We start from the raw sequence: 23,070 nt of genomic DNA, 5'->3' as shown, positions 1-23,070 counted from the left end.
TGGTGAGTCACACAGCCCTCTGGGTCACCAGACTGGAGGTGGCAAGGAAGAAGTGGGGGGGGGGGTGGCTATGAAGGGAAAAGAGAGCCCGGAAAAACAAAACCTCTGGAAAGTTTAGTGGGATAGCTGATCTGCCCCGGACTCCGTCTTCTATTGGGTCCCCTGAGAGCCCCCAAACCCAAGATACAGGGGTCCCTGAAGTCTTCCTGAGATGGAGAGTGCAAGCTCAAAATAGGATAGAGACACACACATCTTTTGCCTATCTATAGTGACTAACCTCTCCAGCATAGGGATCGGAGAACGAACGGATGGGTGTAGGTTGCAGTCCCATTCACAGAGCACCTCTGCCTCCTGAGTGTTTAGGAGAAACTCGAACTACCCGGGAAAGTGTGCTGTATTGCCGTCTGGCTTTCTTCCCGTCCTCTTATGTTGTTGTTACCATCATTTCTTTGCCGAGCACCTGGTAACCTGGACGGTGTACTGCCACCTTGCAGTCCCGGGACTCGCGAGATGCCGCTTTCTTAGCCCAACACCCCTTCAACAGAGTTAGGAAAAAAGTGTCCGCTGCTGCCTTGCTCTACCCAGAGGTGGGCTAAAGGATGTTAAGGGCTGTGTGTCCTTGGAACCAACTTGCCCGCCTCCCAGGGCGCACCAGCCAGCCAGGTTTGCGCTGTGCCTGGAATCGGATTGTCCCGGGCTCCTCCTCGCATCCAGGGCTTTAGGAGGGAAGAGAGAGGAGTCGCAGTCCCCAACACCAAGTCTGGCACTCCGAACCCCGTCTTCCAACGCCGTCCTCACTGCGGTCACTCACCCTAGGTTACTGTGCCCACCATCAGTCCCCTACGAGGAGGGCGCTGTTCCCCCAAATCCAGCTTGCGCCCCCAGCTCCGGACAGCTACCCAACTCCGAACGCTCTCCCAGGGTTTGCCGGACCCCGGTGGCTCCTCTTGTCACGTCCTGTCTCCCGGCTCTTTTTCTTGCCTCCTCTCAGCACCCCAGCTCCTCGCCAACCGTTTTCCCACTGATCCTCATCCCACTTTCACTACCTCGCCCACTACCGACCCTCTCTCCACGGGCTCCCAGGTGGTGCTGTCCCCCGAGTACTGGTTTAAGGAGCCAGGGCGGCATGGTCTCTAGGTGTAGGTCCTTTTAGAAACTCACCTCCCTCCGGAATTTGCATCTCCCGGGAAGGGACAAGGCTCCCAGAAAGCTGCCTCCGGGGACAAGCTACGAATCTCCCACCCAGACTGTCGCCCCCCTCCCCATTCCTCCCTACCCAAGGTCTAACTCGAGTTCCCCTCCTGCTCCCCGTGTTCACGCCGCGTTTTAGTCTCCGGGACTCGTGGGGTGAGCCCCAGCCCGGACTGGAGCAAGGCAGCTGCCGCGGGCGTAGCCCCACTTGTGGGCCGGGGCGAGAGGGGCTGGCACCGAGGCGCTCGTAGCTCTCCTGCTCGCCCCTCCCTCTCCAGGGACTGGAGGGGGCTGGCGGGGGCGGGAGGGCTTGCGGGCGGGGTTGGGGGGGGCTGGCGCTCATCAATTCCGCTGCCACCTCCTTTGCAGCCTGGGGGGAGGCGGGCGGGGGTGGGGCGGGAGCGCGGGCGAGGATAAGACTCTTAAGTCGGGAGAAGTTTGCGCACAGCTCACAGCTGGGCGAGGGAAGGAAGGCGCCCGGAAGGTGAGCCTCCTGGACTTTGGGGAGATGGAAACAACGCATGGGGAAAAAGCAGTTACCTTTTAGCCCATAATACAAGCTGGGTCTAGGTTTAAACCATCAGTTAAGGCAGAAGTAAAGTGTCAGGGAATCGGGAGGGAGGGCAGGAGGAGGGCTGAGGACTAACGCAGTTTGCTCTCTCCTCAAACTAGGAAAGCCAGCCCCCCAGACAACTGGGTGGGCTGCGCCGCGCGGCTCGCGGACCTTCCGGGGTTGGAGAGGTGCGCACCCCGTGCACCTCACCCTGAGGCTGACATCTCCTGCTCAGGAGATGGGCGCTGTAGCTTGAGTTCCTGAGTCTCTGGAGCCACCACCTGCGAATGCCCTTCGCTTCTACTGAGCTGTGCCCAGCAGCCCTGTGAGACTATTCCAGGTAAGGAGGGTCTGGGAATGAACGGGACTTAAAGCTTTGGGATGTTCCCGGGGATGGTTAGCAGTGGAAGGGCACAAGGTACCTTGTTTTTTGATTGCAAAACTGCAGTTTGATTGTGGTGCTTTGAGGTTCAAATGTAGGGTCAGCTTTAGTCTCAGTCGTCTCACTTTACCCTTGATTAGAGAAAAGAGGGTTGTCCTGGGAAGGTGCTACAACTTAGGATTTCATATTGCAGGCTCCTCTAAATTTTTTGTGACTTTCACTATGTTGCTAATATCAATTTTCTCTCAAAAGTTTTATTTTCCAACTTACTGGGTATGAAAATTACGGGGCTGAGGGTTGTGGATTTTTTCCAAAAGGTGTTTATTAACTAACAAACAGATAATATCGGCATCTATGTGATGTGTCATCGTTGTTCTGGATATTGGAAATGTGTACAGTGGTGAATGGCGTTGCTTGTTAAGTCATGTTTTACAGAGAATTATTTTCCAACAATCATTTATGCATAGCAGCCATTCTTCACACCTATTAGGAAAAATATGTTGTGTGCGTAGTTTCCAAAAGGGTACTCTTTTTTCATGATGCTCTTTCCAAGCCTGGGTGAAAGACATCAAGAAAAACTCTAACAGATGAATTCTTCTTCCCCAAGCAGTCATTTTCCTTGAGGTACAAGGAAATCCAATCAAAGTCAAACTCCAACAATCCAGTTCGATTTTTAACCCATTATTCAGGCTTTACCTTGCAAATATGCCTAAGAAAAGTTCTACCTGAAAGCTTTACCTAATATTATATGGTGTATGCGAGACTAGGAGGCAGGGTTCCATTTGCCGATCTTCGGGAGACCCCGACAATTTCGTGGCTCTAGTTAGCCTAAACCAAGACATCTGTTCAAGGCTATTTGTTGAAATTATTGGGTGATGGAAAGTGAAATGCTCAAAAGAAATCAAAGTGTGACCATGTAGTTACTGAAAGTAATCTTTAAATAGCAGAGTGTCTAAGTTTGAGTGTGTTTTAAATGGTAGGAGAAAGCAAATATTTTATACATTTGGGCCACTTTGGCTTACCACTAAAGATAGAGTTGGAATGCTTTTAGTGTTGTGGGATTTGTAGAGTATAATTTGTAATAGCATGTTGCTAGCCTACTATGTGTTCAGTTAAAGAACTCAGCTTATAAAAGTAGAAAGTGCTGGTTCTCTACACTGACATTATGAAAGGAACTAAGGTGATTAGATTTGCAAACATCTTTAGTTTAAGTCAGTATTCTCAGTGGGCACTATTTCTACTCAATATTTTAACATAGCTGAAAACATCCATCAGCCAGGATTTGTTTTGGTTCAATGCCTCTAATCTACAGTTAATTTTGGGAACTATAGCCATAAGAATAATATTCAGTCATATTGTAAAATGCTCTAAGATTATTTATTGACCACACCAATACACTGAGTAAACATGAAATCCTTATTATAACTTATTCACAAGAACACATAAATAATCTTAGAGTTGTATTGTTTCATGATTCTTGGAGTTGAAGAAAATTACCTGATATAAATACGGCTTTGGTTTCCCATTTTGTTATGTATTTGAATTCCAGATAATGAATGATGATGGATGTATAAAGGTAGCATTTGTTTCAATCAGTTAAAGAAATGGAGCTAAATCTTAGTATAGTGGTATTGTGGCAACTGTGTTCTTGGTGAACTTCTCAGACTCTTTAAATGTTGACATGAATGAAGATATTATCTACTGTTGTGTTTTACTGCAGTAAAAATGAAATGGAAATAGGAGATGTGATATTTTCAGTGATAACCTAAACCAGTGTTCTCAACTCAGGCTGCAAATTAGAATCAATGGGAGAGCTTTCAAAAGAATAAGGTTATCTAGACCCTTCCCCAAACCAATTAAATCAGAATATCTGAGGAAGGGTCCACTTTTTTTTTTATGTGATTTAATGTGAAGCCCTGACTGGGAACCACTGTTTGAGATGGTTCCTGTCAAATTTGGTAGAGCCCGTTAATTTTGGAGGTTCTTGGTGAAAATAAATGCCGTATGTTCTACTGTCGGTTGAATCTTTTTTTCTTTAAAAACTATATCTAATTTGATTTCCCAATTAGAAGAAAAAGAGGTTGTTTTCCCTGATGGTAGATGTTTAAACCATAATAGCTTCCGGGAAAAACATGTTTTTTTCTCCAGAAAACAAGCTATTGAGTTTGAAGCTTACCTGACCATCCAGAAAATGTTTTCGTAAATTAGCTCTAGCTTGGAAAGATATTGGAAATAATGCTTTAAGAAACATAGAATTTGTTTTCATTTTTTAAAAGACCTGAATGATGTGTCATGTGCAAATATATACCCTTTGAAAGGAGAGAAGGAGGAAAATAGTACCATTGTCTTTGGCACACCAACTAACATATCCCAGGTGCCAACTATGTTCTAGCATTTTCACATAAATTACTTTATTTAAGGCTCACAAGAGCTTTGTGAGGTACCAGCTATTATTTGGATTTTGCATATGAGGAAATTAAGGACCCATTAGGTTAATGAACTTGCTCAAAGCCACAAACCATGTAAATTTAACACAAACCAAGGTCTTCTTATTCTCAGTTCAAAATGTAATAAAAGATATATTTACAAACATTTCTTAAAAATTAAAGGCAGCAGTTTTTTTAAAAAGCAATATTGGTTAAGAGCACAGATTCTAGAATGGCTATGCTTGTGTTTTATGCCTGGCTCCATCATTTTCTAAGAAGCTGTAGGATTCCAGGCAAGTAATCTAACCTCCCCATGCCTTAATTTCCTTTGTAAAAGATTTCTCTAATGACAATTAAACAAATTAATATTTGTAAGTCACGGTGGGTAGGTGCCTGGTGCACAGTAGGTTCTATGTAAGTGTTATACTTTTTTAAATGTCATTCATTAAAAAATATTTTTGATTATTTGTTATATGTCAAGCATTGCATTAAACCTGAAGATACATAAACAAATACGTCATATCCCTATCCTCAAGGATTTTGTGTCCAATAAAGAATGACCAATACATAAGTAATCATTTCATTCTGGTATGAGAGTTTCTTCCAGTTTAATTATAATCAAAAGCATTATTTTATGTGACAACTTTGTGCTTTTCAATGTTAATATGATCTTCCAGAGCTCCATATAATAAGGTTAAAATCAATTGATAATAGGTTATGTTGTCACAATTGTTTTCAATTCTATCAAAACATAGGAGCCAGTATTAATGTATGTTTCTGGCTTTACTTTATGAGTTTAGAAAACTGGTCATATGGAAATGTTTGGGGTCTCTAGAATTTTATGTTAGACGTGAATAAGTTGGAGACAAAGAATTGGTAGAAAATGTCATCAGAATATATTCCTCAATACTTCTAAATGCTATTTTTTTGGATTGGTATTCTGAAAAGAGTGTTATCTGATTGGAATGTAGTTTGTTTTGTTTTAAGAATAATAATTTTAGGGGAGGAAGAGTTGATCAAAGAGTAGAGTTAAAGGTCTCTAACACCAAGCTGGCTTGGCAAGAATATGTATATGTCATCAGAACTGGCTATGCTTCTTCCACTATGCCTGTGGCTCTATGCCACTGCCCTGTGTCACTTCACACGATACCTCCAGGGTACCTGTGAATACCTCACCGGTCTAAGATTCTGTCCTCATTCAAATGAAAAGTCCCCCTTTATTAAAAATAGTCTATAAATTGGTATTCTTTGTAAAAGAAGAACACAGTACTCTAAACCTAAGGAGATATTTCTCAAAGAAATAAAGTACCTAGCTCGGTGAAATATTTTCTGTTTTTGTAATCAATATTTAACCATTCTATCTCATTGAAATGTCTGTTGCAAATGTATGTCTTCTTCTCTCTTATCAAGTCTCAAGGGTACCCCCAGTTTTTCCTATGGATGTTGCATTTTTCTTCCTTCTGCTTTCACTGCCGCCCCTTTATTTTGAGCATTTATTATTTTTAACAAAATAATTAAATATTCTCCTAATATTCAGTTACATTCAGACTCCTTGATGCATTCAGTGTTATATAATAGGGTCAGACTTATTTTCTAAGCTCCCATTTTGTCACCTTCTGTTCAGAATTATTCAGCGATTGCTGAGGGACCATAAGACTTAGAACCCTCTCTTCAGCTAGGCATTTAAGATGTTTCATGATATAGTCCCATTTTATCTTTCCTATTCAAGTTGGAAACCACAACAATTCCCTAATTCCAGTTCTGAAGCCATAATGATGCTGCAAAAATTGACTCCAGGTTTGGAGTCCATCCTTCACTTTCAACCCTTGTGCCCTCACCTCTCAATCTCAGTTTATATTCTGTTGCCTCAAAATCGAGGTTTGTAGTTGGGGGGGGGGGACTTTACATCAGTGGTTCAGTGGTGAAGCTGTATTGCTTTGCATTTTGTTTCTTTCCACAGCCCTGGTCTTCATCCCTGCCTTTTACTTGTCTTACATAGTTCAGAATCCGGCATTTCAAATCTTACCTTCCTCCATCCTGCAAAATGTCTTAGTCATTCTCCTGTAACGCATTCAACAAATTTCCATCCTTAAAGCTTTGCTCATATTTTTAAACTCAGTACATATTTACTAAATGCCTATTATGTCCTAGTTGGGGGATTTTGTGACAGGTTACAGCTCCGGGCTTCCTGGGAACTGCAGGACACAGATATATCAACAGATAGTTACACCATCGTGTGGTAAGTACTCCAATAAAGAAATGCTATGAATGTTGTGGAAGCAGGGAGGAACAGAAGTGAGCGGAGCATCAGAAAAGCTTTCTGAGGGAGGTGACCCTAAAGGGGATATCATCCGGCATTGATATGACAAGACAGAAGAAGCCGAATAAGGAGGGGAAGAGACGAAGTGTGCTATAGGCAGGACACAAGACTCTAAAAAGCTCTGGAGGTTTAAAACAACATGGTGATTTCAGGAAGTCATGGGTATTTGGGTTGGTGCTGGGGAGGTCAGCAGAGCAGGGATCATCAAGTGGCTTATGTGCCTGTCTCATTAAAGGATTTGCATTTTATCATGAAGACAATGGGGTTTCTCGAAGGAGTTAAAGTAGGGGACTGAAATAAGCAGATCTGTGGTTCTGGTAGATCACAGCAGCCAGAAGATAGGAGAGATTAGGTCGGAGGAGCAATGAATATAAATTAACTGGAAACCTGGAGCCTTATTGCAGTTATAGAGGGGAGAAATAGTTAGGGTCACCTTGTGGGAGATAGAAAAGAAGAGAAAACAGGAGATTATTGTAGGGATAGCTTTGTGGAAATGGGCAAATGGTAGAAACTGGAAGTGAGATGAATGAGGGAGAGAGCTGATAGTATGATCAATTCTAAGTGTCTTTCACAGATAATTGGAGAGATGGGTGTCTTTCATGTGGTCTGGACAAGGAATATTTTAGGGACAGAAGATAAAGAATTTAATTTGGAATGTGATGCATTTGACTTACCCATGTGATGATGTCCAGTAGAAGTAGATACAGAAATTTGTGACTTGAGAAAGACTTCTGTATTAGAGATATGGATTAGGAAGATGTAAGTGTATCTATTTCAGCTGATAGTATAAGAAGGGACGATTTCTCCTTTGGAGAAGTAAAAACTGAAAAGAAAGAAGAAGGAAAAAAAAGACAGAAAATTTTGAAGAAAAGAAAAACATCTAAGACACAATCCTGAGAACCAGGTTTTTTGTTTGTTTGTTTGGGTTTTTTTTAGGGGACAAGAGTCTGCAAAAAAGATAGAGATAAAAGGCTAGATGAAAGGAAGAAACACAAGAGAAAGTGATTTTGTGGAAGCCAGGGAGAAAAAAAGTGGGCACCACAAGTAAATCAAGTGGGTAAGAAGTGAGAGATCACAGTTGGATTTAATTAAGAGCAATTTCAGTAGTGGGTTGAGGAATAAAGGAGAAGCAAGGAAATTGAGACACTGAGGGTCCACAATAATTTCAATCAGTTTGACATGAACTCCTTGCTTTATTTCCCTTCTTTGAAATTTTACAGTCCCCTAGAGTTTCACTTAAATGCTGCTTCCTTCTTTTGGCCTTACCTGGATGGCCAACCCTCTCCCACCCCCCCACCCCCCACCAAGGCAAGATGTAGTATCACACCTTGATATCTCTTTCCTTAGAGCTTCTAGGAAGTACCATGCATGCTCCTATGTATGTGTCTGTGTATAAAGTATTCTTCCCTTTTGTCTCTCATTCATTGAAATGAACTCTTTATTATAACAGTGTATTGGGTGGGGGGTAAAGAGGGTAACCCCTACCCTCTGGGACTACAATTTAGAAAACCCAATTATTTCAGTATCCAAATATTTCTCAGAATGGAGACTCAGAAGTTGTATGGGTGAATCTTTCAGGGAAAAATACCACTTTTGAGGCACAGGTTATACCACTTTATACTTGTCTTCTGGCACTTTATCTCCCTTTTCTGTTGCAGAGATCTGTTAATTTTTCTTATTTTCTTACTCGATTAAAAAGGACAGAGTCATCCGTTTATCCTGTATTCCACAGCACACAGAGGAGACTTTCTCTTCTCTCACTGAAATGAGTTAAACTAACCTAAATGTTGCCATAGATATGGTGCTTTTTTTCCCTGAAATTATTTTTGTCACATTAAGCCTTAAATTTTTCCTCTTTTAAGGTATCAACTAGCTGATACCCCAGAGATTTCAGTCCCTTCTCTCTGGTATGCTGCAAATCAGTAATCCATCCCACATTTCTTACACCGGTACTGTTATTTCCAGCTTCAATCGGTGTTGACTTGAAGAGCCAACTCTATTTTCTTTAGTGAGCATTTAATACATAGCTTACATATTCAGGGGGACCTGGGTGGCTCAGTTGGTTAAGTGACCGACTCTCGGTTTTGGTTCAGGTCATGATCTCATGCCCTGCATCATGCTGTCTACTGTCAGTGCAGAACCTGCTTCAGATCCTCCGTCTCCCTCTCTCTCTGCCCCTTCCCTGCTCTCTCTCTCTCTCTCTCTCTCTCTCTCAGAAATAAGTAAAAAACATTTGTAAAAAACATAGCTTACTTATTCAGAACATAGCATTCATTCTAAGCATGCAGAATTGTTTTCCACTGGCCCCCTCACACTTTCTTAATCACAAAGCATATACCTCTACATCTCCCGTGCCTCTTGCACCAGGCTGAAGCTACTTAGGTGATATTTATACCTCTGTAGGCAGGGGCGAAAAATGGGACTTCCCTTCTCATATTCCCAGTGTGGATCAAAGCCCTGGAAACAATTAATCTTAAATTATTTGAATAACTGATTGTCACCAAGTTAGTATCTCTGGGAATTTAGGAATATAACTAAAGTAACAACAAAAACAGCCTACTACAACTCGTTGAACCCTGACTGTGTGCTGCATTCAGCAATGCTCAGTCATTATCATGACAATCATATGGGATATTATTAAGCCCATTTCACGAAGACAGACTCAGAAAGCTTACGTGACTCACCAAGGTTCATGCATCTCCAAAGCATCAGGGCTAGAACTCAAACCTAAGATCACCTAATGCCAAAAAACTATGCTGCCCTACTGCAGACAAATGACATTTTGATGGTGATTTGGACATTTTTTTTAATTATAATTTGTCTATATTAATTGTATTGAATGATCAGAACCTTCAATAACAGAAATAGGAGCCCTTGTCAACATGGACTTTTAAGTCAGTATCTCTGGAGGCTTTATGCTCAGCTTTCCAGTCCAGTGGGGCTGCCGGGTCTGTGGCTATCATCCTGACAACCAAGACCCAGCCTTTTGGAAAACCCCACAATAGTCCAGGCTCGTGCTCTGTGAAAAAGGGAACATTCTAGATAGCTACACACATAAGCAGGAACCCCCTGCACTGCGATGAAAATGTGAAATGTGATATGTTCTAGGATTTTAGGCTTTCTTGTCTGACCCAAACCTATTTCTATGAAGTAGCTGTTAATTTATTACAAACAGAGATGAATTTGGTGTCAGCCAAATATGATAGCTATATTTATCCTCTTCTGGAGCCCAAAAGGAATGGCACTTATCCCAGAACTATCCTAAGGAAAAAAAAAATCTCCTTGATAATAAAAATTTTTAAAGGAAAGTTCTGCTATTTGAGGAAGTTGCCTCTCGAGCAGGGGGCTCACAAAGTCAACCAGGGCAATAAGGGCAAAGGGAAAGGCAAATGGCACCATTGCCAAGTTTGAATTTCAGATGGACATGACTCATACATGAATTAACCCAAACTTCAGCATAATTATTTGTTTCCAACCTTAAGTCCGACAGAATTCTTGCAGGCACGAAGGGTGTATTGTGGAAAACGTCCATGTTTACAGACATTGAGATGGGATCTCTTTACCCCAAGATTCAAAGAAATTCATGACACAAAGAACACAATAATGCAAATTGCTTTAGCACCTCCTTCCCTGGGCCTACTACAGGGCTAAAAGGTCAGGACAATATTAGAACACTTTTTCATTCCTAACATCATATAGACTGCAAAGATGGCATTAAGGCAAAAAATCCCAGCAAAGTGGTGAGCGATCATTGTTGCTCGAGGGTCAATTCAAGGAAAAGCAAGAATTTGCTGGGGTGCTTTTCTTCCCATTCAGAATGAAAATAATTTTATTGCATCCAGTGAGGAAAACGTATATTCTTGCAAATTAGATATGTTATTTTAGTAAATAGAAGTTCAATGAGAAACTTCGCATTTCTTACCTACTAAAATATTAAGACTCTGGGCAAATTTGAGGAGTAGCAACTTGGAATCAGCAAATATCAAAACTGCAAGTTAGAGCCTCATTGAACTGCATTTTAATTTGTTAAAGAGGCATTCCTGGTATTTCAGGTAATGTCATACATTTTCTTGGTAACTAATATTGTATCCTTATTATTAATAAGAGGTCCAATGCTTTCATTAAAGAGGAGACCTCTTTCATTAAAGAGGAATATGCAATGGCATATTTCCCCATCAGTAGGTGACAGTGCTGCCTTGAGAACTCCAGTCTTCAGACTCCAAGTCCAGTGCTCTTCTTGAAGAGTCTGCAGAATTGCAGGGAGTTGTGAACATTTGCAAAAAAAAAAAAAAATTGCATGAATGTCCTTATATTAGATAACCACGAGGCCAGTTGAACACATAAGTAACAGTGGCCCTGAACTACACTGCATAAGACGCTGTCTCTTATGTCCCTTTTCTTCTCTTAGCTCCCCAAGCACCTCCACTCACAGTATTCCCATTTATTGCAGAAGCCCGCTTTCCTAACAAAAATCCCCATTGCTTGAATCTTTCCACAATCTCCCTCTCAGCTCCTTTTTTGCTTGCCAAAATCAATTGCTTTCCTCTTACCCTCTTCCTATAAACACTGCTCCCTGCAGGTAATATTGTAGTGGAATAAACCTTTATTCCCTTCAGGAAAAAAAAAAAGTATATTTGCATTATCAACGATTTAGGAGCTAATTCTTAAACCTGGCATTTCCTGTTGTGTGTTCTCCAATCAAATCATTTTGGATCTTTGTTCCCAAACTTGAAACTTTATGCCACACATCAGCTTGTTGAAAACTGTGAGAAGTGGGCTTCGTTGCGTATCCACCGCCTGTAATGTAGCCCCCACACCATCAGCTCTTGCCGGGGCCATCCCAACAGCCTCCTATGTGGCCTGCTCACTAGCCCTTGGGCCTCTCCTGACACATTCTCTGCTCAGCACCCAAAATGAGCTCCTCAAATGTAACCCAGATTCGGTTTCTCCTCTGTCCATAACAGCTTCCGGGGACACCTGAACCCATGCTCACACTCATCACCTTGGCCTCCAGTTCCTGTGTGTGACTTGGCAGCCACAGCCTATGAGCCCAGCCTCATCTACTGGGACCACTCACTCCACCACGCTGATCTTGATCCATTCACTGGAAGGCACTATACCCTTTCCCCCTCATGCCCTCGCACGTGCCCTTCCCCCTGTCCGGGATGTTCTTTTCACCCACTGGCACATGGCTGGCTGCTTCTCTTACTTCAGGCCTTAGCTTAACAACGCTCACTCCCTGGAGAGTCCCGCTATAGTCCCTGCACTTTCTAAAGTATGTGTTGTCCTACTAATCTCTTATCTCAGCTCTTTGCTTATTTCCTTCATAATAGTCAATACAGTTTGTAAGCATTTTATTTTTGTGTCTGTTTCTTTTAGTTTTCTATCACCTACATTAGAATATAAATTCCACAAGGTCTGTCTTGTTGACACTTTTAATTCCCAGCGCGCTAAATAAATATCTATGTAACAAATTGAAGGAGTACATCCGTTTAATCTTGTCCCATCCACAGCATTTCTCAATTTATGTGACTATAAGACCCTTTTATGGTACACTGCCTCTTGATATCTGGCTGAAAATCTTTGGAAAATCTGCCTTTCTGAAAGAAAGTGAAGATAATAGCAGGAATTTTAAGTACTAACACAAGTGTGACTTGGGGGCAGGTGTGCCTTTTTGATAAGATTCAAATATCCCCTTAGATGCAACTTTTCATAGTAGGATTGACCACCTGGTGTCATATTCATGAGTTTAAAGGGGGCTAACACCTGCTAAGGTAAAACCGTACCCACTCTTGTAAAAGCTAATTTTAATCTATATCACCCTTGGAGGATACGGGGCTTTTAAGAATCGAATCACTTTTATAAGTTATCATAACTGTATCTATAGTTCTTAGCCTCTTTTGAATCTGCAGTTTTAACCAACTACATTTTTCACCTGTCTGCCTTATTGCCGGTATATCAAAATAAGTATTTCTAAGTAAGAACTTTTCACAAATTATTTGGCTCAAATGAGGTTTTTTTAAATAAGTATTTCAAGTTACAGTATGCAAAACTAGCTGGAGTAAGAACACTCCATCAATATAAACAACTTGTACATGGGAAACTCTTAGAAATTAAGTTATGGTGTTGGAATTGACCAGACCATACTCTAAACAGAGCCCAATGTGAAATTTTGATCAGTCTCAGACTCCCAGCAGTGTAATTTCCTGTTTTTAAGAAAAGTATGTTTTAACAACTTTCAAGGATACTTAGATAAAAAATAGATTTATTGAAATATTTTAATAATGGTGATAATGGTAGTAATAATAATAGTAACACTTACATAGAACTTACTTTGAGCCAGTGATAATAATAGATATTAATATATTTAATCTTCACAGCAACCCTCTCAGGTAGGTATTATAATTATTCTCTTTACACAATGAAGAAACTAAAGCACAGAGAGGTAAGTAACCTATGGGAGAAGACGCAGCTTAATCCACGACAGATTTGGAAAGGAACCAAGGAGGTCTGGCTCCTGAGAGTAAGTAAATGCTAAAAGGGAAATGTATTTATTATAAATTTATGTTAAAAGCTTAACAGCCAAAATTTGTTATTATGACATAAAATGTCTTTCAATTTTGCATTTTTGCATGTCTTTCAGCAGCAGATCCACAGATTTCTTTTTCTTGGAAAATTAAAAGAATTAAATAGTGGTTTTCCTAATTTGTTCTAAATATTAATCTCCATAGCTGTCATGAGATGTACCCATGCTAATAGTATTCCACTCTGCCCTGTGGTTTACAAGAAGAGGAAATTGTACTTTGCCAAGTTGACACCTCATTCATGAAAAGCAGAGTCAAATTCAAAAAGTTAATCTGTTTTTATTCTTTTAAAGGTGCAATTTCTGCTGCAAAAATGCAAAACACAACTCTTAACAAGACATGGTTTTAAGTAGAATTTCAAAACTATATTTTGATTACTTCCATGGAAATTAGTCAGAAACCCATGATATATATGGTCTTAATGATGTGGGGGGAAAAAGTGGTCTAAAAATGGCAAGTACAAATACATTGAATTTTAATTAGTCTAAAAATGGTCAAGTTTCCTATTCACTCACTTGGAGATGATAAACTTTCCAAGATCTATTTTGGAGCATGCCAAGTCTTTTCCATGTGCTCTAAGCGGTCTCATTTCCCTACGCGGTGACTATGTCAGCACTCTGAGTACTCGTGCAGTGGGGGAGATCTGATCAGATACCCGAGGGAAAATCTGTGTGCGCTTCCGTGTTCAGGATGCTCAGCTGCTCACAAGGGATTTCTATTTACCATCTCTGATCCCTTTTAATTTATTTACCATATCTGAGGTTATTTTATTTTCTAATATTATAGTTCTCTTATTTACTGCTGTGAAATTTTTCATGCAGTGTATTGTGTAATGCGTTTTACTCTAAAGCTTCCCCCCCCCCCCCACTGTTACAGCTCATTTTAAGAATAATGAAAGAAAGAATTGGAAAACATGTGTGTCAGGGATATTTCACAGAATATTGATCTAGAACCTAACTGCTTTGCATTAGATTATCCAATTTCCCTGTGAATCAAGTAGTTTTTCCAGCAGTAAGTTATCATTTCAGAGGCCAGGAAATGAATGCATCACAAAGTGAGAAGCTTTTATCCTTCAAAGTTGTAGAAAAGTGTAATCAAATTCATGGAGAAAAAGAATAAAAGAAAAAAATGTGTATATAGCACAAGGAGATACTTTGTTTTACTTCAATCTAATGGGAAAAGAAAATCTACTCTTAGCATTTCTTGTGTCAATTTGATGTGATGCTATATTCTTTTTTTAAAATTTTTATTTATGTATTTCCTTTAAAGAAAGCTCTACGCCCAACATGGGGCTTAAAATTCATGACCCCGAGATCAAGAGTTCCATGCTCTACTGACTGAGCCAGCCAGGCACCCCTGTGACTCTATATTCTAAGCACTCAAGAAAAAAAAAAACAAAAACAAAACAAACAAACAAACAAAAAAAACGAACACTTCAGGATCTTCTTTGCCCTCTATAATCTCAAAATATTACAGAATAATATTTATATTGTCCTCAGTAATGCAAAATACCCTCTTAGGATGGGGGGGAAAAGCCCTTGGACTTTAACACAGAAACACATCTTGAATGCTTTTGAAAATTGATCAGTTCTCTAACAGAAAAGGATAGGCCACCATTCTGTTCAGTTTAGGTAACCTTCAAACAAGTAAATTAGTAAAATCAATTTAGCAGAAGCCCAAAGGTTCATAAACACTGCATTATAGAATTCATTTAGACCCTGCCTAAAATTTTCCCTTCCAGAAAGCCAAAGTTGACACACTGAGAAAGGTTATGATTCAGAGCAGACTGACTGATAACATGTTGAACCTCGAAAGATGAGACAGAGCCTACTTTCTTTGCTACTTCTCTCTTGATTTAAGGCATGAATTTTTCTAAGCTCCTACCCCCTAACCCCCAGCCCCATGCTATCTCTTAGCATAATGAGAATAATACACCTGAGCTCTTCTTCATATTTGTTAAAAGGTCCCACCTGAAAGATTCAGGAGAAAACATCTAGTTTTAATACACCAAGGTTTGCAATAAAAGTTCTCTCTCGCCATCAGCTTTACATTCCCAGCCTTCATTCGGATATTTAAGTTCTACTCATGTTAATTTATGTTAATCCATAATTTACTAGTGCATTTGAGGAAGTTTCAAAAGAATATAGCACCTCCCTGTCACGTTTCCTCTTCTCAGTCACTTGTATGTCATCTTCTCAAACAACCTTGTACCATTCGCTACTCCTTTAGTACACACGTTTTTATAGATGATTAGAGCAGATCTTAGAGGTTATAATCCAACTCCTCCATCATATAAATGAAGAAATAAAGGAGACAAAACTTCTCCAGTGTCACACAGGTATATCGGTTCCATCCCATGCTGCATTAAACAATTTTATATTGAATATATACCTCTATTGAATAGAGAGATATGTGCTAGGAAATAAGATACTCTTCATTGAGGAACCAAGATTATAGCAACATAGGCTGAGTTAATTTCTCCTTTTGAATCTGTCACTGTCCAGAATCTCAGACCCTATATTTAAAAAAGAAAGGTCAGGATACAGACATAACCACCATGGTGACTAGTGGGCATTAGGTAGGGAGATGTAGGCAATAGGGCAATGTATGGGAGATATACAGCACCTTGGGTGACTCCCTGAGTTGTCCAGGCTGATGGACACCTAAAAAAAAGACTTAGGTAGGAAAGAAAGAAAGCTTATCTGGTCTTACCATTACTCATTGTATCCAAACTAGAGATTTTTGTTGTAAAACCTTCATTTTGTTTTCTTTCCTCTTCATAATAGTTATTTAAAAATATTTTTTATGTTTATTTATTTTGAGAGAGTGAGAGAGAGAGAGCACGAGCAGTGGGGAGGTGTGGCAGGGAGAGGGGGGTCTGAAACAGGCTCTGTAATGACAGCAGAGAGCCCGACGCGGAGCTCGAACTCACGAACTGTTTAGATCATGACCTGAACCAAAATCAAGAATCAGACGCTTAAACAACTGAGCGACTGAGCCACCCCGGAGCCCCTCCTCTTCATAATACTTTACGCAGAGCTCCAAAATAGACATCACTGAATTTTTAAGTGACAATCATGCATGTGATTTGCTTTTAGGATTTCTCAGTGTATTTGTTTAAAAACTTTCCCAAGGTGATATGTTGCTGAAATTACCTTCAGATGCACTCAGGACTTTGAGGGACAAATGAATGGGAGAGGTAGCATGAGAGAGGGATTGGGTGGAGCCTGGGACAGAGTTCCAAATAGGGCACCAAAGAGGGGCTTGGAGGAGCCAAAGGCAGTTTGACAACTGTGAATGCACTAAGAGAGCAAAGAGGGGAAATGTTACAAGAAATAGCAGGGACCACCACTTATTGGGCTTCTGGTATATGCCAGTCTGTGTACAAACATGCATCATCTCATTTAGGCTCCACAATCACCCTGCAAGCTAGTTATTTTTATCTCTGCTTTGCAGATGGGAAAACTGAAAATCAAAGAAGCCAAATAAATTAATAATAAGAAATAAGAATAAAATAATTATAATAGTTAATAATATGTGAACAGTAAGTTACTTTTAAAACTTACATTTTTGAGGGCTAATTAGGTTGAGTCATGGACAAATAATCCCATTTATTTTTCATAATAATCACAGGCATTCTTATTATACCCATTTTACCTACGGAGACAGGTGAGGCTTAGGGACTTAAAGGTGATATATCTCAAAGCAGAGGCAGGATTTAGGCCTAAACCGCCTAACTTTGGAGCACGTGGTTTGGATTGCTGTTCAGAACTACTAAAAACAGAGCATGCATTCTCACCCAGGTTTGTTTGCTACCTGTCCATGATTTTTCCACGTCCCACGTAGCCTTTAAAATGATGGTCTTCAAATAGGGCCTGATGGCCCATGCTGATCCATGGTGGAGTTTCACTGTCTGGCAGCAAAATAAAAAGATCAAAGACAATGTCAAGAGTTTCTCCCGACACGATGTGTGTTTGATTTAAAGGACTGCACTTTGTTCTGAGATTACATTCTTCCTTTACTGGAGCAAAAATATCCCTTCTTTTTATCTAATGATGACGGTAATTGATGATAGATTTTTTTAAAAACATACTTTATTTTAAAATTATACATGTGTCGACCCTAAGTTGCCAACTTCACATCAGGGACAATGGGCAAGGAATTGTATGTATTCATAAAATTTTAAATTTGGGGGTCTTTTAAAAAAGCATGCTGCTAGGGAATGGAGGATGGTTCACAAAGCAAACTACAAATTAGCCCAAGACTAACCCTTATGCTGGTGAGTATCACTTTATAGTTGTTTAGGAATTTACAAGGAAGCATGTCACACTTAAAATTGCCAGTGTATATCGGGGCGTCTCAGTTAAGCGTCTGACTTCAGACCAGATCATGATTTCGCAGTTAGTGAGTTCAAGGCCCACATCAGGCTCTGTACTGACAGCTCGGAGCCTGGAGCCTGCTTCAGGTTCTGTGTCTCCCTCTCTCTCTGCCCCTCCCCCACTAGCACTGTCTCCCTCTGTCTCTCAAAAATAAATAAACTTTAAAAAATATTTTAAAAAATTGCCAGTGTATAAATATATTTTTATAGAATATATTTATAAATATATTTATAAATTTATTTTTATAGAATAGCACGTTCCATAGAGAAAACACCTGAGCTTTGGTGGACTAGTGTGTATACAATCTAAGAAATGCTTTCCTATTCAGCATCTCATGTGATCTGTACTCAAACTTCCAGAAACCAGTATTACTGTAACAGGAAGGCTGTTGTCCTTAGAGTACACAATAGGATATACTACTTACTAGTATTGTTTGGCCTCTCTTAGCCTCAACTTCCTTTAAGAAAGGAATTATTTCAATCCCCAAGGACTATCTCATGGATTTTAGATAAAGTAGGAAAAGTGCCACACATGGTATAAAGCATATAGCAGTTCATAACTGCTATCTATTCTTATAATTATTATGATATTCATTTTATAGATGAGAAAACTATAACTCAGATTAAAATGAGCCAAAGTAGCTCATCTAGTTAAGTAGTTAAGTGATGGATTTGGGCTTGCACCCACTTCTATCCATATCCCAAGGCTTCTTTTGGTTACTTCCCACCCACAATTCTGTGTGAATCTCAAACCTTCTATTCACTATCTCACACCACGACTCCAGTAATAGTAAAAACCTGAGAAATCCCTTTGATTTGAATGTGCCTCCATCATTCCGTAGATGATGCTGTCCATATGGACACAGCACATAAACTTCTCAGAAAGAGATTCAGATAAAATTTAAAGCGATTAATTGTAGGGGTGCCTGGGTGGCTCAGTTGGTTAAGCATCCGACTTCCACTTGGGTCATGATCTCACGATTTGTGGGTTTGAGCCCCATGTCAGGCTTTGTGCTGACAGCTCAGAGCCTGGAGCCTGCTTTGGATTCTGTGTCTCCCTCGGTCTCTGCCCCTCCCCTGCTCGTGCTCTGTCTCTCCCTCTCTCCAAAATAAAAATGAACATTACAAAAATGATTTATTGTCATATCAGTCCAAAAAAATTAATATTAAAACAAATACAAGTCGGAATGGAAATTGTAAAGATCACCAGATGCTATGAAAATTAAGACCCTGGAGCGCATAAAGGAGGCAGTAGCTAAAGATCGTCAGTTTAATGGGAAGATAAAATTTGAAAGTGGACCCGTAATTTTTATATCTATAAAAAAGGGCTCATTGTGTGACTAGAGCTCACCAGCAGATATGTTTTCCTAGATTACAAGACACTGGTAGTCAGTGTGCTGTTTGTTTGTTTGTTTGTTTTTTATTTAAATTACCCGAAGAGTGATTTCATCTCCCTAGGATACAATATGGTCACTGGAAGATTAAAAGAAGTGGGCATCTCACTGATTCCTTAGTCGAAAAAGCATTGTTTTCATTATAATCCTAAAGAATAAGAAGTTTCTGTCTTTTTAAAGAGAAAGGAGAAGTATGATATATTTTTGTCCTCAGAGGCCAGCAAATGAGGAAGGAAAGCCAATTCCTTTTCTTTTCTTTCAGAGGGATTTTCTCTTAATATAGCAAACTCTGGAGTTCCATCTCTTGTTTTGAGTTCATCAGAAATCTGGATCTTAAATGGCTGCTTCTAATATATTCAGAGACAAGTGTAGACTGCCTATACACTGTGTTGTGAGAAGGCATACCTTGAGCTTAAAGAATGTGACAGTTATTAAGTTTCATGTCTTTCTGGGATTTAGGGTGCAAATTTGCAGCAGAGAGCTTGTCATGTGGTGTGTCAGGCACCAGACAGGGAGGGACAATGACAAGGCTGAATCTCCAAAGGGGAAGTTTAGAGCTATACAAGAGACAGGGACACCAGCGAGAGTACCTGACTGCAGGAGATAATGTTTGAGAATCTTCCTGCAGCAATTTATGAAAATGGCTTGAAAATATTTATATTCAAAGGCCAACATATTTCTCTTAAAAATTAACTTTGTGGGGCGCCTGGGTGGCTCAGTCGGTTGAGCGTCCAACTTCTGCTCAGGTCATGATCTCGCGGTCCGTGAGTTCGAGGCCCGCGTCGGGCTCTGGCCTGATGGCTCAGAGCCTGGAGCCTGCTTCAGATTCTGTGTCTCCCTCTCTCTCTGCCCCTCCCCTGTTCATGCTCTGTCTCTCTCTGTCCCAAAAATAAATAAACGTTAAAAAAAATTTAACTTTGTTCCATTGAAAGGAATGACTAGAAATACTCAAAATCTTTTTTTTAACTACCTGAGTATCTTGCCAGCAACTCACCACCACTCCCAAAGTGAAAAGGGGAGAGAGAACATCTAGTTTGGGTCTTTCAGTTTATTTCAGGTAATGGAAATATTTTAGATGAAATAATCAACTTGACTTATAATGCCAGTAAATCATTTTGCTAAGCCATGAAAGGCAAAGGCCCCACTTTGTACATAACCCACGTGGATGTGAAAGGCACTTCTTTTTTTGTTTGTTTCTACTCTCAATCACCTTTTCTTTGCCTTTTTTTTTCAGTGAAAATGCTGAAGATCCACTTTCTTTGTAAATTTCTTTTCAAATTTCTTTACCAAACAATACAGTATTATTAACCATAGTCATCATACTTTATGTTAGAAGACACTTCTCAGTAGGCAAGCTATGGAAAACCACTTCAGCCTAGTTTTACTGAACAGCAATCATGGGAACTGATTTGTTGTCTCAGGGGCTGGGGGTGGGGAGCAGAAAAGTTTTGACTTATTAGTATCCAGTTAAACAGTTCTGCCCTATGAACTGTGTGCATGCATCTTGCTAAGAAGGAGGCACTGTACAAAGTGCCTAACTTGCCTACCAAGTTTTTTTTAATTTTTTAAAGTTTATTTATTTTTGAGAGAGAGAGAGAGAGAGAGAGAGAGAGAGAGCGCACGAGCAGGGGAGGGGCAGAGAGAGGGAGAGACACAGAATCCAAAGCAGGATCCAGGCTCTGAGCTGTTAGCACAGAGCCTGTCATGGGTCTCGAACTCACAGACCACAAGATCATGACCCGAGCTTAAGTTGGACACTTAACTGACTGAGCCACCCACGCGCCCCGCCTACCAATTTTTAAAATTACAGTTTGGGGCGCCTGGGTGGCGCAGTCGGTTAAGCGTCCGACTTCAGCCAGGTCACGATCTCGCGGTCCGTGAGTTCGAGCCCCGCGTCGGGCTCTGGGCTGATGGCTCAGAGCCTGGAGCCTGTTTCCGATTCTGTGTCTCCCTCTCTCTCTGCCCCTCCCCCGTTCATGCTCTGTCTCTCTCTGTCCCAAAAATAAATAAACGTTGAAAAAAAAATTAAAAAAAAAAAATTACAGTTTACTGCCAGTCTTACCATATTTTCTCAAATAATTTGTCTCAACTTCTCATGTATCCTCATGACATGGAAGGTGTTGACAGGGACAAGGATTTTATTCGTTGCCAGATTTTTTAACCCTCCATCTTCCCTTCTTAATTGCACTGAAACAGTAGTTCTCAAACTTCAACCAGCAACAGAATCACTTGGGAGGCCTTGCTAAAACACAGATTGCTGGCCCCACCCTAGAGTTTCTGATTCAATCTATGATGGGGCCCCCAAATTTGCATTTCTAGAAAGTTGCCAGATGATACTGATACTGTTGGTCTAGCTATCAAGCTCACAAACACCTCTCAGGTATCCATTGCAATAGACTCTCCTCCCCATCCCTTGTACAGTTCTAGAGTTTTCAGTTTGACTACTTCATGCCCCTGTCTATCTGGCCCTACATCAGCCTGAGCATTTCCCTGGCCACTCACTGTCAGCAAAGCACCAACAATATGCAGTTGTATTTTGAGGGAAGCATTTCAGATGCTTTGCCTCTTTGCTGCCCATGTTTTTCATATTTTCTTTCCTTCTAATATTTCCAGTACTTTCTGTCCAGTATTTCCAAATTCATATCAGAAACACCTGGGTGAATAGGAAAAATGAGTTGTTTTCTCACTTATTTTTCTTTATTCCAGCTAAATGTTGATTAATGTAATAAAGATAAACCATCTTTATTTAAAAGATTATCAAGAACAGAAGGACATGTGAAATCTGCCCTACCCTCTGAACATCTCTCCAGAGTCTTTGAGAGATACAGAAAGAACCTGAAGCTCTATTTATTTCAAATGGCAGTCTTCTAGCTCACTAAAGGTGAAAGTTCCAGGAAGTAGCTGTTTGTTTTTCCTAAAACAAATAGCAGAGTAAATCATGTCCTTTTAACTAGTACAATTAAATAAACAATTGCCAAACCTTGGTATACAAAGAAATAAAGATCCTACCAATATAACTGCTTTTAAAACTACTATAGCTGGTACAATAATTACATGGAAAGTCAGAATTGCTTTATTTATTTCTAAAAATTAGATATAGGACAGTAGTTACAAAGGTGTTTATATTTTTGTTTTATGTTTTTTGTATTTAACAATACAAAAGTTTTTTTAAAAGGCATAAAAAATGAATGGGTGTAAAAAAGACTACTAGATTTAAGTTTGTTTATTCAAATCACACATATTGAGTGCCTACCCTGGGCTAGGTGTCGTTTCAGTCAAAGAAGATACAGAAGTGAAAAACAAGGCCATGCCTCTCTGAAAGCATTCTAATGCAGAAGATAGATGATAAATAAATATAACCAAAAGATTAAAAAGAGTTAGGGTCTGGGGCGCCTGGGTGGCGCAGTCGGTTAAGTGTCCGACTTCAGCCAGGTCACGATCTCGCGGTCCGTGAGTTCGAGCCCCGCGTCGGGCTCTGGGCTGATGGCTCAGAGCCTGGAGCCTGTTTCTGATTCTGTGTCTCCCTCTCTCTCTGCCCCTCCCCCGTTCATGCTCTGTCTCTCTCTGTCCCAAAAATAAATAAAAACGTTGAAAAAAAATTAAAAAAAAAAAAAAAGAGTTAGGGTCTTGGCCTTACCTAGGGTCAAAACGTACCATGAAACAAGCAGCTAAAATATGATGGTGTTGATATGGAAAAGGATAGGTAAATGGAATAGAATAAAGAGTGCAGAAATACCCTGGAATTTGGTGGATGATGACATCTGCATTTCAATTCAGTGGTGAAATGATGAGAAATTCAAAATACGTAACTACTTTGCACCATGCTCTGAAGCAAATACTGA

General features: G+C 40.3%; 1 protein-coding gene across 1 annotated transcript in view; it reads left to right on the top strand.

Annotated features, from left to right (window-relative positions):
* Positions 1-1,873: 1,873 nt before the first annotated feature.
* CALCR (calcitonin receptor) overlaps positions 1,874-23,070 on the top strand; it is a 156,110-nt gene continuing 134,913 nt past the window's right edge. Inside the window, exon 1 of the mRNA XM_043588866.1 lies at positions 1,874-2,084. The gene's annotated coding sequence lies outside the window, so the exon portion shown is untranslated. The remainder of the gene's footprint in view (positions 2,085-23,070) is intronic.

This window comes from Prionailurus bengalensis, chromosome A2, assembly GCF_016509475.1.
Source record: "Prionailurus bengalensis isolate Pbe53 chromosome A2, Fcat_Pben_1.1_paternal_pri, whole genome shotgun sequence".
Classification (NCBI taxonomy): Eukaryota; Metazoa; Chordata; class Mammalia; order Carnivora; family Felidae; genus Prionailurus; species Prionailurus bengalensis.
Note: the sequence above shows the minus strand (reverse complement) of the source record. Positions and strands in the feature narration are given on the sequence as shown.